The sequence below is a fragment of the Protopterus annectens genome, chromosome 3.part0 (genome assembly GCF_019279795.1).
Source record: "Protopterus annectens isolate FY-2018-M chromosome 3.part0, PAN1.0, whole genome shotgun sequence".
NCBI classification, from domain to species: Eukaryota; Metazoa; Chordata; order Ceratodontiformes; family Protopteridae; genus Protopterus; species Protopterus annectens.
In genome coordinates this window covers 1,515,719,848-1,515,736,617 of record NC_056731.1, presented here as the reverse complement: position 1 = coordinate 1,515,736,617, position 16,770 = coordinate 1,515,719,848, and the positions used below count along the sequence as shown (strand labels likewise).

The following is a 16,770-nucleotide window of genomic DNA, read 5'->3' as shown; positions in this document are numbered from 1 at the left end:
TGTTCCCCTCTACTTGTCACTCATTAGACCCATTATAGAGTACAATGCCCCTTTTGGTATGTACCTCACAAAACATCTACAACAACTGGAAAGGCCACAGAAATACCTCACAAAGAGGATTACCGGCCTCAAAGAGATGCCCTATGCAGACCGTCTCAAAAAACTGCAGCTTTACTCCGTTGCATATCGCCTACTCAGAGGCGATCTCTCCCTAACACACAAAGCTATGTCAAACCCAGAGCTTTTAGACATGCTGCACTTAAAGAAATCCCAATCCCTATGAGCTACACGCTCTAGGGACCTAAACCTCGTCACCACAATAAACAGAATATGCTGGAGGGATAGATTCCTGTCCCAGAGACTTCCCATACTCTGGAACAAACTACCTATCTATATCAAACAAAGCTCCTCATTAGCACTGTTCAAGAAAAATCTTGATGATTGGATGGGAGATAGGAAATTCACCCCGGGGATCACTTTTGTGGCTCTGCTCGACAGTGGCACAGGAAAATAATTTTCTTGGGTGGCGAAAGCCAGGGTACCTTTGGCTAGGCTTATATAGGCCCTAGGGGCCAATAGCCTAGTACCTACCTATGAACCTATAATCCCATCTGACATTTAACAGTTTCAACAAATTCCAAGGTTCTTAAGTGTGCCTTTAGATCATTGCAAAAAAACTTTTTACTTTGTCTTCAGAAGCTCTGGGATTCAGAAATGTTTCTGCCACCGGTGAGCCCTCTCTCTACTGTTGGAGATAATCTGTTTCAACACTTTAGTGAACTTGTCTGTCTGGCCTAATGAAAATGAAATGTTCCAGAGGAGAAGTATATGATGAGTCATGCACTGTTCCCCAGAAATGCCTACAGCAAGTGGTTTACTCAGTTAAGTGATTCATAGAGTTAGTCAGTTGCATAATTCACCACCTCCAGCAGAGTTGATTAACACAGACAAAAGTTCACATTTACCTAGTACTTTCAATGGGTGAGACTGTGAGCTAAGTAATGAGGAGTTCAGAGGACAGGTGTATTGCTGAAATATGTGTGCATGTGTATATGTATTTGTAGCTTCCTGTGTGAGTGTATGTATGTAGAGGTATGAATGGTCTCTCATCAGTGTGTTTATGACCACCTGGGCAGTTCGAGTGTTGGGGGGGGGGGGGTTTAGTTACAGGACAGTTAGATCTGGTATGTGTGAGATTTGTGTGTGTATGCTTGTGTGTGTGTACACTAGTGTGCATGCTTTATGTACCAATGATTCTGTGTGTGATGAAGAGTACATCTCCACTCCTCCTAGATTAAGGAGCAATGGCTATAACAAGGGGAGAGGGACACTTTAAATCCCTTTAAAAAAGGATTTTGCTGATTGCGTTCGTCTGTGTCATGAACATGGTGATTTGAGAGAGAAAATCATAGATAGTAATGTCCAAGCAATTGAGACATGCAAATTTGCTGAAAATTAGGTTTTTTTTCATTGCAGCTAATACATCTCTGAATAGCTGGTTTGCAAAATCATGTTAACGTCCCTTTTTGTTGCAGTCTTATTGCTCATAGCTGGCCCATTTTTTAATCCTGATCAGAGTGCCAGTTGTTTAGTTTTTGCACTCTCTGCCACTATAATGGGTCTAAAAGGTTAATTAGCAGCATGTATATGTATGTGTGCTGGCTGGATTTTTTGAAACAGTTGATGTCAAATATGATGACATATTTCATGTGACTTAATTTTATACACTATTACGTGGGGTTGTATTTTTTGAGATTTTAAGTAGTACCACCAGTGTGACGTAAATCCATGAACGTGCATACTGTAGTTATTTTACCGGGGTAAACTGATCACAATAGACCATTTACATGTGATGCCCAGGTGTGATTTAGTTTTAAACAATTTTTGGTTACTAATGAGTACTGTTATGTAGAGAATGGTGTTGCAATGGGTTCAGCAATTTCTCCATCATACACAAATAATTACACTATAATGGAACAGAAGTATATTTTAATAGTCCATTTAAATGGCCTTTAAAATACTACAGCCATTATATTTTTATTTTGTCGATTAAAAATTTGCACAAGTAAAAATTACTCCTAATAGTACTACAGATTGTTTTAGATTTAGGGTAAAATGCCAAAGGATAAGTATTCCTTTTTGGATGTCAGTCTTAAATATTATTTCTTAAGAAATTAACTTTGCAAGTATGTACTCACATGCTAAGAGCTGCCACCCATTATTTAAGATGCATGTTAAAAGTTACTGTTAATTGATTTAAGAAATTCACTTGTTGACCAGAAAATGGCAGCTGCATGCTTTTTGTTCAGAGCAGTTACAAGGACCAGCTTATGTGTTTGAGACATGGCTGCCAAGAAATTCATCTGGAGAGTAAAGCTAAACATTTTGCCGGCTTTCAAAGCACTCAGCAAGTGCTTTATGGCTGTCAAAGTCAGTATAAGGATTCTGTTCTGTTAGAAAAAGGTAGTGACGCATTAACACAGACAGGAGGCAGAAGCAAATCTGACTTTTATTTTGCCACTGTCATTTGCTGGTCAGTACTGGCAAATTTTAACTGCCTAGTGCGATACCTGATCTTAAGTGAATCCAGGAGGTGCCTAACATTTAAGATCATGTTTCACACTACAGGAGTGCTTAACTGGAATTTGTCTTTTTCCAGAAATCTGAGCATAATCACCATGCTCTGAGTATGTTATTTCAGCAGAGGTAAAGTGATTAGAACTTTATACATACGCATACATGGTCAAAATAGCGGTGACATTAAGGATATTGAATTGAGAAAACAGAATGGAATGTTGCTACGGCAACTAATTATACAGATAGTAATAATCAGAAATATTACAAGGTCAGAAATATTACAAGGTCACCAAGTAATTTAATATTTTAGGAAACGCATCTAGTTATCAGAAAGCGGCATTTAATCTGAAATCATCATCAGAGAAGCATACTAGTACTTCAAAGTGGATAACACAGAAACCAGCAGGCACATATAGCTGCAGGTTTTTGCCATCAATGTAGGTATATCAAAACAGACCTTGTTATAGGTCCAGGTTGTGAAAAATGTATAGAGGTAGATGGGCATTATAATTGTTGTTTGCAGAGATTGCTTGGGAATGCCGTGATGGTACGGCAGTAGCGTCGTTACCTCACAGCAAAAGGTTCTCCCGTTCGATTCTCGGCTGGGCTTGGGAGTGCCTTCTGTGTGGAGTCTGCATGTCCTCCCTGCGGTTTGGTAGCATTCGAAAGACATGTGTGTGTAAATGGGCGTGCCTTAGTTGAAGGTTGAACGTCGAGCTGGCACCTCTGCGTTTCATAAGAATCTACTGTCAATCATTAGTGGACCGGAGTTCCGCTGTGGCGACCCCTTACCGGGAAAAGCCGAAAGACAAACAACGACAACATTTGCAGAGATTGCTTGATGTACTAAGCATCTGGTATTAGACCAAGAGAAGATTGAAATCGAAGAACTTATGAACATGCTTATGCACAGTAGAATAAATCAATGCATTATATAGATATTTTGCTTGCATACATTTTAAAGTTTGCAATCTTTGTGTTTGGATAGTGTTGAACTGGATGAAAAAGGGTAGTGATGTTGGCACTTTATTTGAAAGAATGGAGTTAGACTGGCAGTTTTTTTAAATGCTGGGAAATATCCAGAGCTAAATGTGATTTCAGTGCCTATCGCAATTAGACAGAAAAGAGAACAGGTTTGGGAATATATTACCACTTCATGATTGCTTGACTTTTTTTTTTTTTTTTTTTACTCGTGTGATCTTCGTTCAAAGGTATTAAACTGAATGATTTTATGTATTGTATTGTTCTGAGGAAGTGAATTGTTTGACAAAAGTGTACAAGACAACTTGTGTTTTCATTGTTTGATTTGGTCTAATTTTTAGCAAATGTAAGTTTCATCTGTTTGTTGTTCAAACTAAAATATTGGTTACCTATGTGCATACCAAATGGCTGATGTTGAACTGTGCAAAATTAAACTGTTTTCATGTGTGACCCTCATGGGAGTGTTCTCTCTGTCTCAAGACCCTTTTTGTCTTCGCACAATCAATCCTTCTCTAATTTTCACTGCTGGAATGCTGATCATTTTCCATTTTCAGTCAGGTATTCCAGATATTTTTTTTATATCTCATCTAAATGTCCCTCACATAGGATCAAGTTTGTTTATATGTCTCCCTGCTTCTACTTTTAAGCAGGATGTTTTTCTTGTAGTTTTGCTGTATATAAATGCATATTGAGCTCACTACTTTGTTCATTTGTAGATACAAGGCTTTGTTCTATATTGCGTTCCTTTACACAAGCATTATTTTGCCTGTTTTCCTTTAGAATCTATTCACCAGTTTTATGACCCTTTTCAAATGCAGATATTAGAATTTTACACCGTGTATTGGTCCTAGAATAGTTTTGTGCAATGGCAGTCTGCTCATTTCCTCCTAGGCATCACATTTTCTTTTTTTCTTTGGCCTTTTCTTCCTCATGGACTGGTTTGATCCTTCTTTGGTATGATAATCTATAGCCTTGTCTTTTGTCTCATGGATGTTCAACTGAAAGTGGGTTTTGAGCTATACTCTACCAGTAGTCCCTACTGGCCAGTATTTGAGAGTCTGCTGAGAGTAAATTTGAAACTGATAGTAGTTTTAATTTGCTTGCATCAAATTACCTTATTTTCCACCTTTCTTTGCTGCAACTCTTAGTTCTGTTTTTTCTCCCTTCAATATCTGAAAGAAACTCACTAAAAAGTACTATACCTATGACCAGCCTTGAAGTTCTCCACTAGTCACTTCCATTTTTCCTGACTATCTGATATCCAAACCAATGCAGCATTCTAGTTCCTCTGACTCACTCCTACCCCACAATTCTCCGTGTAGTGTTTATAGAAGTCACTTATGCAGAAGAAAATCCCTTGGATTAACTCTATATAGACCATGTCTACTGACCATCCCTTATCAGAGTCAGATGTAACCCAGACATAAAATTGAACCAGGTTATTTGCAGTTGTTTCTCATCAAGAAAACACTCTGATGGTTGACCTGGCAATTGTACTCTTGGAAGGTAGGTAGTTCTTAGGATTCACCTCATTCCAAAGACAACCACAAGGTATTCTATAGTTAGGTCAGGAATCTAAATGGCAATAGTCTGATCTGCTCTGAGCTACAGCAGAATGGCACTAGATATACTGATCCCAAGGTTATTGCCAATATCCTGGCAGATTCAGTGCCAACTTCACCCCCCCTCACCCTCTAAAGCCCATCTCAATACCGAAAGAATGCCAAATTCTGGTAATCACAGCCATTCAGGTAAAAAACGCTCTCTCCAAAGCCAAGAATACAGCATCCATGGGACCAGACGACATCCAGGGCTGTGTACAACATGAACTGCGAAATGAACTGGCACCTCACCTGTGTGTCATATTTAATCATAGCCTCACCTCAGGCTTCATGCCCACAGTGGAGCACAGCTACAATTATCCCACTCCACAAGGGGGGATCCACTTTGGATCCCGGAAACTACCGCTCCATCAGTCTGACGAGCCTGATCTGCAAGGCCATGGAACGTATTATCATGGAACTTATAAATAAAGACATTGGCAACCTTCAAACACTGGACCCCACCCAGTTTGGGTTCGTGAAGAGCTGATCTTGCCTCCTGAACCTGATCGACTACTTCAGATCAGTTTCCAGAGCTGTGGATGAGGGTAAGGTGGTTCACACAGCCTACTTGGACCTCGCCAAGGTTTTCAACACTATCCCCCACTCTGGAATCCTAGATAAAGTTACTAAGCTGGGCATTAATCCCTACATCACTCAATGGGTTGCAAACTGGCTTACTGACAGAACACACACTGTAAAAGTAGCAGACTCCAAATCCAGGTCCAGACAAGTGGTGTACCGCAGGGTTCTGTCCTGGGACCACTCTTGTTTGGCATCTACTTCACAGGCCAACACTAAGGGACTCTGGCTTACAAAGTTTGCAGATGACTGCAAGCTGGGAGCCATTATTGAATCCCCAAATTATGTGGATATACTACAAAAGGGCATTACAGAAACAGATGCCTGTTGCCACAGCCATGGACTCGAGCTAAATGCTAAAAAATGTATAGTTGTCCCCTTTGGGAAAAACCACATACCTGTAAACTATCACATAGGTGGCAGTACACTAAACACCGAAAGTGTGATGAGACCTAGGGACACAGGTGGACAGTGGTCTCACCTTTGATAACCACATAGCCACAACAGTTAGAAAATCCTTCTACATGGCACACCTAATCACTAAGAGCTGTTCATCCAGAAAAAAGGAGGTCATTGTCCCTCTGTACTCATCCCTCATTAGACCCATTATACAATACAGTACCCCATTTGGTATGTACCTCACAAGACATCTGCAACAACTAGAAAGGCCACAGAAATACCTCACAAAAAGAATCACAGGCCTAAAGCAGATGCCTTATGCTGACCGTCTAAAGAAACCCTAGCTATACTCTTGTCGCATATCGCCTACTCAGAGGTGATCTCTGCCTAACATACAAGGCCATGTCAAATCCAGGGTTGTTAGACATGCTACACTTAAAGAAATCCCAATTCCTCTGAGCCACACGCTCCAGGGATCTTAACCTTGTCATCACGATGAATAGAACATGCTGGTGGGATAAGGTTCCTGACCCAGAGACTCCCCATACTCTGGAGTAGGCTGCCCATACATGTCAGGCAGAGAGCGCCTCAGTGGCCCTCTTCAAGAGGAACCTTGACGATTGGATGGGAGATGGGGAATTCACCCCTGGGATCACATCAGTAGCCCTGCTAGACAGGGGTCCAGCAAAGTAAATACTATGGAAAGCAATAGCCAAGGAATCATTATGGCTAGGCTTGTATAGGCCCTAGGGCAGATAGCTTAGTACCTACCTACGAACCTATGAATTTCTGTCATTGCAGTTGTTAGGTTATAGTTTCATGTTTCTTTTGTACAGTTACCAGTTTACAAGTACCAGTCTTGCTGTCCTCCAGCGTTCAAGCACTTTTGCACTACTAGCAAGTGATTTGTTTAAGATCTCAATCTTGGATCTGAGCTCAATGACCAGATTGTTAAGGAACTTGGGAAGGCAGCACACCTAGTTTCTCTCCCTTATCTTTCTATAGGCAAAACAATTTCTTTAGCTACACTCACTGTCCAGATGTTTTTTCACCACTCCTCCCCTCTTTTTACTTTAACTTCTAACATGGCTTCCTCTCTGATTGCTGAGGTTGATTTAAAACCCCTACTGTTTCCCCATCTTTGGTGATAGCCTGGCTGCGTTTTTATCCTTTTCCTTCCTACTTTCTGTTGGATACCTAAAATCATCTTGGTTTACATTCTCTCTTTTAAAAAAAAAAAAAAAAAAAAAAAAAAAAAAAGCATGAATATAACAGTTGACTGTCGTATTTTCGAACTGCAGGTGATAGAGCATGGGTTAGTTGAAAAGCAGTTTTCCAGGTGGCAGAATGCCGAGCCAGGTAACATTGAATACACTACAGCAAATGGGTAGTGTACTTCAATTATCCGAGTTCGGCATTCTGAGTGGAGATTGCAGTACAGTGAGGAAGAGGGAATTAAGCCATTTCCTCACCGTAGTGCGATCTTGGAGTTGGTATATATAATTTGTAGGGGGATTGGGTGGTTAGTGAAGTAAATGTACCATTCACTGTAGAGTATAATGGTACATTAAGGGTACACATAGCATGGGTGACTGACCTCACCTCCTGCTATGCTAAATGCATTGAATTAGGGGTGTTGATGTATTCAGTTTTGACTTCGCTGCCATATTGATGATTGTATTCAGAATTTCAGGTCGACATTGTGATCAGTCGATCTATGCAGTTTTGAAAATATGATAGCAAACCAACATAACACACAGCTTTGGTAAAACAGTGCAGTACATATGGCCAGAAGAACTCCAAATGCAGTCCTGTTTTTATTTTAAATGACTTCCAGATAATCCGATAACATTCTGTAATTCACTGTGACTTTGTCATTTTAAATGATCTGTGTAAAAAGACCCTCACTGATATGTACACATTAAGTTCTATTTTCCTTTGATTGCCTTCATTAGTCTATTTCATCTGATTTTTTTTTTTTCATTTTGATTTTGCATAACCTATTTGTCAGGCTCCCCTTTTTAGCTGCAGCCATCTCATTGACGTCTTGCTTGAGGGAGTGTGCTGCCCTTCCTAGTCCCAGCCAGCTTATTATGTCTTCCTAGAGTGAGTGGAGTTCCCTTCCTAGGTACAGCCAGCTCATTAATTCCTTCCTTGAGGGATTGATCCCCCTTCCTAGACTTGTAAGAGTCCTGTGAATTCATTCATTCCCTATGCAAGTGAGCAAGCCAGCTACTTGTACTTATGCAAGACCCACTTGTCTGGCTTACCTCCTGCCCGTGTCAGTCAGTGGTTTATGCATATGCTGCTCAATAGGAAGTAAGGGTCTCCAAACATGGTTTACTGTCTTGCAGTGTATAGCTACTACAGCCCAACCCAACCGTTCTAAAGTACCCAAGTTTGTCAGCTGAGGTCAGCAGGTTTAGTGGGCTCCCCATTCCCCCGATGGGTGAGATAGTCTAGCTGCTCACTTCCATCCCTGCCCTTCCAGCAAGCCAAGCCATTAATCGAACTTGAGTCATCTGACAGAGTCAGGACAACTGATCGTATTCGCACAGTAGCAGTCTTATCTAATATGGTGTCTTGCATCTTTACAATTTGTTTTTAAATATGGCTGCGATACTCTGCACTAGTCATCTGCAGTCTGGCTTGCATCGAAAGTATCTAGTTGTATTTGTAACTAAAATAGGTGAAGGGTTATGCCCTATTAATTGTATGATTGCACATTCATAGTTCTTTCCCTCTATATTCATACTGCAGTGCACACCTTGTAAATATGCATATAATCTTCACAGTCAGCTTCCCATTACCAAAAAAGTACTTGTTTTGGCTGCCTTCTGTCCTGTAAGTCTACCTGGAGTAGCTTACCATTTCTGAAGGCGCATGAATTGTATAAATGCCATTAAGGGTATTATGATATTTGTTTCCAAACTACAAAATTGTTCTCTTCATTGTGCAATAAGGAAAAAGATTGTCTTATGTTAGTTTTGAGTGCACAGGTACTTTTTTACCAAAAACTTATTATATATCTTTGTGCTTTTAGCCGGCTCTGCAGACTAAAGCCTAAACGTGAGGGGATGCGTTCTTCTGTAATCTTTTTATTAAAAAAATCAGGATTTAAGTTGTAAAAGTATCCAAAAAAGCTGGTTTAATGGCTTCTTGTATCAAATCTTAATATTTGAAAAAATGTTCATTTCATATCTCTTGGGTCCCAGCAAATCCATAAAAATATGTATAATTTTTTGTTAAAGATCAGCTTTTTTCAGTGTGGCTCGTAGTATAGAAAGAAGGCCAAATTAATGTGAATAAACCATTATGAAAGGATCATCTCAAACGTTAAGAGGATACATTAAAAAAATACATCAAAAGAAACCGTGCATCTTAATAAAAATAGTATAGATATTTAATTCTAATTGAAGAATGCAATATTTAAATTAGAAAGAGAAAATTAGAAAATATACATAATGATTCTCTGTACATAATCAAACCTATTACTTTGTTTATAATTAAAATGCAATACATCTAAGCTAGAAAAAAAGGGAAGGGAAAGAGTTTAGAAGTGGAAATTTTCTGCATATGTTTTTATAGAGATGGATACAAATGTGAAAAGCTGTAGGTAGTAATGTGACGGATATTCAACTCTGAAGTTTTTACATTTGGAATGAAGAAAGCCCCCACCCCCACCTTTTTCTTAAAGATTGGATAGGAGTCATTACCTTTTAGAGAGGCAGAAAGGAATTCCCAGGATGATGGAGCTTGTACAGAGACGTGATTGTAACAAAGTTTTTGTTTAATGGTGGGTTTGAAAGGGAAACTGTTGGGTGAAAGTGATCTCAGAATTGTAGTGAGAAGTCCTTAATGAAGCTTGTTGGAGAATGGGAAAATTTTCAAATGTAGGAGTGTTCTAAAGAAAAGGCATGAGTAGGTTATTTCATTGCTGGACTAGAATCTAGCTGGGTTGGCTAAGAAAAGGCAGTGGTGCTCACAATGAGAGGCAAGTGTGAAAAATAAAAACACCCTGCAGATTTTGTTAGTATCTATAAGGAATAGGAAAAGTGATCTCAGAATTGTAGTGAGAAGTCCGTAATGAAGCTTGTTGGAGAATGGGAAAATTTTCAAATGTAGGAGTGTTCTAAAGAAAAGGCATGAGTAGGTTATTTCATTGCTGGACTAGAATCTAGCTGGGTTGGCTAAGACAAGGCAGTGGTGCTCACAATGAGAGGCAAGTGTGAAAAAAAAAACACCCTGCAGATTTTGTTAGTATCTATAAGGAATAGTATGTTGTGATAAGGAGAAGGCTGCATTTAAAAATAAGGAAGTAGAATCTAATTTCCTTTCAGCTGATTTAAATTTGCAGTCATGGAGATGTGAAAATTTCTAAGCCCAGAATAAAAGTTGATTAATTCAGCCTTTGCTACCTCCAAATGATGCTGAAAGTTTAGATTTAGACAATCTAAATCCCCCTAGCTACATGAACATTTCTGTACTTGCCAGCATCAGTGCTGTAGGTCTAGAACTGCCAATATTTAGTTACATTTTGTTGACTTGGTTAGCCCTAGTGGGCAGAAGCCATTTTAAGAGTTGGACATGAGAGCAGTACAAGTTTATATAAAATAACAAACAAGATTTCAGTATCCCAAGTGTGATACCTCTGATGGGCTAAACCTAGTGTTTGGCAAGGGCCAAGTAATATTGCTTTCATTTTCCTGTAGTAGTTAATTAAGCTGGATATTAAATCATGAGGAGAGGAGATGGTTATTTTCGAGCGTTATTGCTACTAATGGTAAAATGTAATTTTCAGGCACTGAAACAGATCTTTCCAAATTATGGAACCTTATCTGGGGGGTCTCTGTGATGTCTAAGAATTCTTATTTTTAGTGCTGTCAGTTCTGGTGTATAATCATGTTTTGCATAATGGTTGTCCCTATTGTATAATTATTGGTTCACAGTCAAATGGGGGAAAGCCCAGCTAATCATTTGATATTCAGTTAATTGCTTTTCTTTTTTTTTTTTTTTTTTTTTTAATTCTCTCTCTTTTTTTTTATCATTTATTTATTCTCTTATTACATGCGTAAGTAACCTTGGGGAACTGGTGACTAGTCCAGAGCTCAGCTGGTGCAAGTCTTGAGCTCGGCAACTGCAGGGTGTACCCACAGGCACTCCATGCAGGCACTTAATGGTATTTCCAGTTCACCTATGTCATATTTTTCTCTTAAACTTTGAACAACATATTTAGGGTTTTTAATACAGTCCCAAATGTTCTATCTGCCTGTGTGTGTTCATACCGAATAGCACTGTATTCCAGCTTTTTGTTTAATTGCTGTGGCTTCTCAGTTGCACCATTTTTGCTGTGTTTGTATATCTGCTTCAACAGCTTGATCTGCTGTGACGAAGGCATCAACTCATGCTGTCTTTTCTCTAGTCCTTTCTTCTAAGTCACTATTCAAGTTCAAAACAATGTTGTTAAAAATCCTCAAAAACTTGGCACCCTTTACAGATGTAAACATTTTCTTAAGCACTCTACAAAACAAGCCCTTCTCTCCTTTATGGTAATCTCTTCCTTACCAATATACAGTCCTCTCTGAAAATAAAAATTTAGACCTGTTACAATAAAATTGCTAAGTTTGTAACTAGCGCAAAATACTCCTCCCATCACTGCTCCTCAGTACACTTACTGAATTGGCTCACATTATCTTATATACTTACAATTAACTGCAGCACACAAAATTATCTATAAACCATCAGACTGCCCAGTCCTTTCTTCTGTACTAACTCTCTATCAACCAAACAGTCATCTCAGATCTGAAAATCAAATTCTCCTGCAAAACCAAACTTCCAGCTGGCCAAATGCTGTCCTCCTTTTCTGTTACCAAACTCTGGAATTCACTCCCATCATCGGTCAGGGTCACTACCAATGCTTCCCCTTTCAAAACGTCTGTGTCTACATCTCTCAACTCTGGCACTGCTCATGCTCCAGCTCTCAACCTCCCAAAACCTGACTCGTAACACAAATTTAGGTCACCTTTCAACTCACTTTCTCCTCTCTAATATATACAGTATGCAACAAAAGAATTTTCATCTAGGACTATTCTTAAACTGTGCTACTAACATACTTAGACACTCTCATTCTTATGATAAACTCTACAGAGTAAATCTATATTAGTACAGCTCTCTCTGGGTACACCTGAGATACCTCAAAAGTATATTTATCTGCAGATGTTATACTTTAATGTTCAATACTGAGCTTCTACCTGTGTTTTTGCACATTTGTTAGCTAAGAAATGCATCATCTATTAACAATGTCAGTAAATGTTGACTATATAAATTTTGATTGTAAATTCTGATTGTATGTATATCTTTATGTTGAGCTTCGCTCCCACGGAAAATGGGCTCACTTCAGCCTAGTGGACTTTCTTGGTAGACAAGTGCCAATAAATAAGTTCCTCTTTTGGAAATTTTCCATATCTGTGTATCCTTCCCTTCACAGTTGTTCCATTTCCTGTGGATAAACTCCCTAATTCTTTATATTCTGCTATAGAAGTAAACTCTGTAATCTCCATCTGGGTAGTTTTTGCAGTATAAAAAGTAGTTTCGATATGTTGATCAGTTAAGGAGTGGGAGATTATACACCCAGCAGTCACTTGTGTAAACAATGGGCCTACAAACCACATCTAGCCAAGTAGTCTCTCTTGTACTGATAGATATAAATGTATAGTTCCGTTTGTGATGACAGATGATTTCCTACCCGTCTGAATAAGTGGATCAAAAGCCTTGGATGTGTTTAGATTAATATATCTCCCAGCTGGAGCTCTGCCTAATGTAGGGTCTGTCACCTCTTTAAAATCCCTTCCATTCAGCATGTTTTCCTGGCTGCATAAGTTTTTTTTCTACTCATTAAAAAGAATAAAGCCAATCCCAGCAGTCCTGTGGTGCAGAGGGGATGAATAATGCACCCCAGACAATCTGTGTTCAATTAGCATGTACCCAAGATAACTGGATGGGGCAGTTGGGGGAGGATGGGATTGAACAGCCAATTTCTGCTCTCCCATCCTGGTGGGAGGAAGGAAGTCTAGGCACATTGCAATATGCAGTTTGAGCCTAGTGAGCTCTGTGCTGCATAAATGGTAAGCAGATTAGTCAGGAGGTTGTGAGCACCTCCCAAGGACAGAAATCCTAGAGCTAGCAAGACTGCTGTGATAGGGGTATGACTTAGAGTACACTCCCTGATAGCAAAATAATGCTGCATCTGTGTCCTCAGTCTCCTCACTGGCCTCTGACATGGATTGGGTTGAGTTTGGAGAGGCTAAGGTGGGTCCACTAGACCCAGTGAATGAGTACAGAAGCTGTTTGCAGCTGATGGTTTAATCAGCTACAGGGAGGAAAAAGCAAACCCTTAACTTAATTAGGCATACACGAAATGTCGTACTGACATGTTTAGTTAAAGATTTCTTACATGCCTCTGTCTACCATCATCTCACTGTCTGCAAGTTTGTCCATTTCAGTTGTTGGCTAATCAAAACTGCAGCTATATTCTGAGGATTTTGACAGAACTAGCCCATACCTCTCAGCTGTTAAGATTTTCACAGTGTCCAGATTTTTGCCTCATTTTTGGTCTGTTCCTCAGCAAGGACAGAACCCACATGGTTAGAATTGCTGGAGCCATGTCAGACTCCAAACCAGTTACAAGTGGCGTCCCACAAGGCTCAGTCCTGGGACCTCTCTTGTTTGGTATATATTTCTCGGAGGTACAGGCAAACACGGAAGGACTGTGGCTGACCAAGTTCGCAGATGACTGCAAACTGGGCGCCATAATCGACTCTCCAGCCGACACAAGCATCCTCCAAAAGGGCCTCATAGAAACAGACAATTGGTGCCAGAGCCATGGCCTCAAGCTAAATGCCAAAAAGTGTATAGTCATCCCCTTTGGCAAAAACAAAGTGCCCACAAATTACCACATAGGTGGTAATCCATTAAGTACAGAAGAAGTAATTAGGGACCTGGGGACCCAAGTTGATAGCAATCTCTCATTTGACAACCACGTGGCCAAAGTGGTTAGAAAAACATTTTATATAGCCCACCTAATCATGAAGGGATTCGCATCTAGATCAGGGAGGTCATCGTGCCTCTTTACTCATCCCTCATCAGGCCCATAATTGAGTACAATGCCCCTTTTGGGATGTACCTTACCAGACACCTGCAGCGACTGGAAAGACCCCAAAAGTACCTCACCAAGAGGATCAAAGGGCTCAAACAGATGCCATATGCTGCCCGGTTAAAGAAACTCCAGCTCTACTCAGTGGCATACCGCCTGCTCAGAGGTGATCTGTGCCTGACGTATAAAGCCATGTTCAACCCGGAATTAATGGACATGCTGCACCTCAGAAAATCCAAATCCCATCGAGCTACGCGCTCGAGAGACTTGAACCTCAGCACTGAAATAAATAGGACATGCTGGAGGGACAGATTCATAACCCAGAGGCTCCATTCACTCTGGAATAAAATCCCAGTCCAGGTTAGGCAGGGTCCCTCATTGACTCTCTTCAAGAGGAATCTTGATGAGTGGATGAGAGATCGTAGGTTTACCCCGGGTATCACTTCTGTGTCACTGTTAGACAGAGGCAAAGTATACTAACCTCGAGAAAGGGCATAGCAAAATTAATTTAAAATGGGTGGCGAAAGCCACACACACTCTGGCTAGGCTTATAAATGCCCTAGGGCAGATAACCACAAATAGGTTCATAGGTTCATACTAGGCTTTCTGGCAAATCACTGAGGACTGAAGTCACTAAATAACCTATATTTGAGTTTCAGACTTTATCATTTAGAAAATGCATGCTAACAAATCCTGTTCTAGCAACTTTAAAAGTTTTATAAGAGCAGTATTTAAATGTATGCCCATTTTTTGGGCTTTTGCCCCCTCCATTATTTTAGGCTTTGTCTAGATTTCTTGTGCTGAGAGGTTTGGACTAGTTTGTCCTCTGTAGTTCTAAAGCTTTTGCATATTGTTTTCCATAATCTTTGTCTCTTGCTCATATGTTTTCCTTGCGGAATTGTTTTAAAAACACTTTATCTACTGTTCTGGATCACAACCCACAAGTGCTGTGATTTCATTTCTTTCATCAAATTTCACCCACTCATATATGTTCCCCTTGAATTATGGCTGTGTGCTGCAGTGTAACTGCACAAACAGAAGTGCATGTGGTTCTTTGTTCTTCTTGGTAGTAATTTTGAACACTGTGGGCCACTCTACCCAATATTTGTTGGCAGGAATCGTAGACCCCCCCCAAAGAAAAATACAAAACTCACACAAACTCCTACCATCTATACGACTTGCCTAGCTATTACCTACATATTCACTTCTACCTGCAATAACAAAACGTTTGTTGTATAAGAATTTTTTTCATTACAAAAAACAAGACTTACACTTGTCTCCAAACATTAAAATCATTCGACAAATTCCATAGTCAACGAAATGCGCATCCGATAAACTACACATACTTGCAAACTTTCAATAAAGAAGACATGCAAATTAAGATAACCCATTTATGGGTCTACTTTATGACATTTAAATTTCATAACTGTGAATTTTATAACATCGAGATCAAAACATATAAATCCCAAAACATTGAAAACTCAGAACATTGAAAGTGTGCTTCATAACGTTGAAAACCATATTGCATATGTAAATAACATCCTCTCCACCTACACCACCTAACAAAACACACTTTCTACTACATTTCTGCCTCCTGCACCCCCGTAAATTAAATATATCAACTCCAAGATCGCACTTCAGTGGAAAAAAGTTAATTTCTTAACTTGAGGTTAGATCAGATGAAGGGCTTGTCTTGAAAGTGCTCATTTTGTGTTTTTAATTATGTTTTAAATAAAAGTTTTGTAGCTGTTCAGCGTGGTGTCTACTGCCTGTTTTCTTCTGGCTTAGTTATGGACAGATAGCCTTTGGTGGAGTATCTACAGTTGTTTTTGGTTTGCCATTACATGTCATTGAGTAATTTTGTATGTGCCATACATATCCTGGCATGTGTGAATATTTGTGCACCTACCAGAAGAATGTAGTGGGAGACCGTTATCCAGACAAGGATTATAGCAAGCAAGCGTCTGGAAGTTGCACTTGGTTGGTATACTCTTGAAAGACATGCCTCACCAGATGTTCAGAAATGTATACATTTGCAGAGTCAACATGCATCATACTACAGCAGTTCAGGTTTAAGTAGTAAAGTCAGCAGAGACCAATTTAAGTAATGTTTTAATTGTAAACTTTTCTGTTAACCGCTATACCTCTCTATTATCAAGAACTAGCCTCACAGTTAAATGTTCCATCTGTATCTTTTATGGTTACTGACAGTTATTTTGCTTATAATGTACACATCCCTAGTCACGGTTTTCTTGGCATAAAAAAAATAAACTTGCAATGTTTTTTATGGTAGTAATTGTGATATGTATAGGCAATGATGTACTCAATGTGTACCACATTGCATTTACACGTGGCATACTGTATTTGCTGCAGCATGACTTACTCCTGGTAAACGTTGCAGCTGGAAAGCTCCTCATTTCTTTTTATAATCTGTGCTTTAGAAGAAGAAGAAAGGCATAATTTTACAACACTGCTCAA

The 16,770-nt window shown here is 39.6% G+C and overlaps 1 protein-coding gene across 1 annotated transcript in view; it reads left to right on the top strand.

Moving 5' to 3' along the window:
* The window catches only part of LOC122797101 (kinesin-like protein KIF20A), a 359,272-nt gene that overhangs the window by 19,999 nt on the left and 322,503 nt on the right, over positions 1-16,770 (top strand). The gene's annotated exons all lie outside the window — the stretch shown is intronic.